Genomic DNA, 2,733 nt, shown 5'->3' on the forward strand with positions numbered 1-2,733 from the left:
TTTCCTCCGCCGCGCCTCCTTGACGCGCGCGTCAGCAAGGGCGCGCTGCTGCTAGTGGTGACGTTTCACATCAAGCCTATGATTGGTCACTATAACACTTTAATAGTTACATGGTTATTATTATACCAAGACTTAAAACCAAGGCATTTCTAACCCTGTTTGACAAATATCTGCAAATCTTAAGCAGGATTATATTTTTGCGCGCACTGATCGCGCACGTCGTGTAGCAAATAGTTCGCCGCGGCGGTTGTTGCGCGCGCTGGTATGCGCGCAGCGCGTGGACGCTCGAGCACGCCCCTTTCGGCCATTCCGCACGCTTCGCGCCCTCGTTTTCAGTTCCTATCTGAATGCCGCGCCTTACAGACGCGGGAAACCTGAAGAGATGCCCTTAATTAGTGATCGTTCATGCATGCTCGCCGAGAAACCTCAACTTGAATTGGCAAGTTGTTTTCCAAGGTGCATGGCGACATGAAGTTTTATGATTAACGTAGTGATCGTGGTTCATAACAGCCTCCCAATTTACCTAATGAGTGCGCGCCACCGATACCTCAGCGATATCTGCTGAAGTAGCTCGTTTGGAGCGATTGTTAAGCATCTTCTGGGTCAACTATTTCGTGTTATTAAACTTGGGGGGACAATTATACAGTATTTAATTATATAGTAATGTATTGCAAAAGTAATTAAAACTTACAGAACTTACTGCTATATTGAATTTGTTTGTTGACTAGCGGCCACTTGCACCAATATGTGCACCTCTGAATACGAGGCGGATACGACGAGGCGTATTCCGGCCAACTTCGACACAATTTCCTCTTTCTTTTCGTTCAGTGACTCATAAAAAGTTTATGGTTCAGTAAATAATTATCTGTACAGAGACGCACCATAGACGTAGCCACAATAAAGCAGTTATTATTATTATTATTATTATTATTATTATTATTATTATTATTATTATTATTATTATTATTATTATTATTATTATTATTATTATTATTATTATTATTATTATTATTATTATTATTCCATTCTTCTTTCTTTCTTAACTGTGTTTGCGTGTAGTGTAACATATTTATATTCACAAACACGAAGGCGTAGATCAAGCTTCAGTGGCTGCTGTACGTACTACCAGGGTCATTCAATACAAAAGTATTGAGGAACCTTGGCACTATTTTCACTAGACGTCGACATTTAAACATCCTTCATTTTTATTATACTAAACTACTGAAAGCTGGGAACGGACACAATGAACATGCGACTTGTTTGCAGTTTGTTGATGCAGATTACGGACCGCTTTGCTTTTCCTTTCCTGTTTGCCCAAACTCTTGAAGCAGCCATCCTGCAGCAACAAGTCAGTGCGGTTGACATAGAGGCACGAATCTCCGCAGAGTCGACCAGAAAGCCAGTGGCATAAGCTAAATAACAAAATAAGGCAAGGCCCACAACGATAAAGCACTAATTCAGATGTCTTCCTTTCTTCCTTTTTTTTTTCCTGCAGACTTAACAAAACAACGACGCAATAACAGCGAGGAACAGAAGGCCACATGAGGGGAAAAGGCACGCCGTTGTGCTGTCCGGGTCAACTAGAAAACTTGGAAGAGCTCGCTCGGTCCCTGTTCCCCCACTGGTTATCACGCACGCTTCAAATGATTAGAAAACTGTATAAACTTTAACCTTTTTTCTTTCTTCTTACGCGAATTGTGTACTCAAGCGATGGAAAATGTGTACTACTTTAATTTCATGTGTGCTCTCCTGAAATCCTGCCACTGCCATTTTGCTGCCAATGTACGGGTGGCACGGCCTAGTCAGGCAAATGTTTGCCTTTAGCCGTGTCCCCTAAGACAATCTGTTCATTGTCTTAAATAAATCAATAAAGAAAAAAGAAAGAATATGTGATGCAGCTTTTTCAACTGCGTAGTGAGAGCGGTCATTAACAGAACTGCAGGGCCCAAGCGGCGGGTTCTTGAGGGGGGAAAATTTTTAAACATAAAATGAGTAATGCGTTTCAAACAACATTTGCAGCCCAGATTGTATATACTACCACAGGAACAAGCAATATTCTCTCCCTCTCTCTCTCTCTCTCTCTCTCTCCTTTTTTTTTAATCAATCACCACCTACGAAACGACACTTCCGTATCAATCACAATCTTCGGGAATTGCTAAAGCACGAACATTTATGATACACAGCTGTAATTTTCCACTGCTTTTTCAGAATCCTCTGTCGCCGCTAAAGGCTACATGACGAAGCTTAGCGATGATGAAGCTATATTATGAAGCTAGAGAGCTTAAAATTTGTTTTATTTTGCTTTATTACGTTTATATTTTTAGAGTTTGTTGCGTTCGTTATTTTCCCGAGTTCTGGCTTGCCGATATCTTCGAACTGGCCTAGTGCACACACAGCGTGCCGACCCTGCTCCTCGCGGCGTTCGTCCAGGAGCGCCCAGAGAACAAGTGCCAGGTTCTCTGTCTCAAAATGTCTGTCGTGGACGGAAATTCAGTGACGTAGAACGATGACTCAGAGCCGTTATCGTAGCGGCAGCGTCAATGGCGCGTGAAAGATGTCTAGTGGCTCGTGCGTGCGATGGACGTCCGGAGAGAAGCGAACGCGCACGCCGAAGGGGAAGGGGGAGGCGACAGTTGCCGACGCCAGCGAAAAGCAAACGTTCGGTCGCCGGCGTCGTCGACGAAGGCGCGCGTAAATACAAGATAATCCAGCACGGGCTCCGAGGTAGTACGG

Source organism: Dermacentor albipictus, chromosome 1 (assembly GCF_038994185.2).
Source record: "Dermacentor albipictus isolate Rhodes 1998 colony chromosome 1, USDA_Dalb.pri_finalv2, whole genome shotgun sequence".
Taxonomy (NCBI): Eukaryota; Metazoa; Arthropoda; class Arachnida; order Ixodida; family Ixodidae; genus Dermacentor; species Dermacentor albipictus.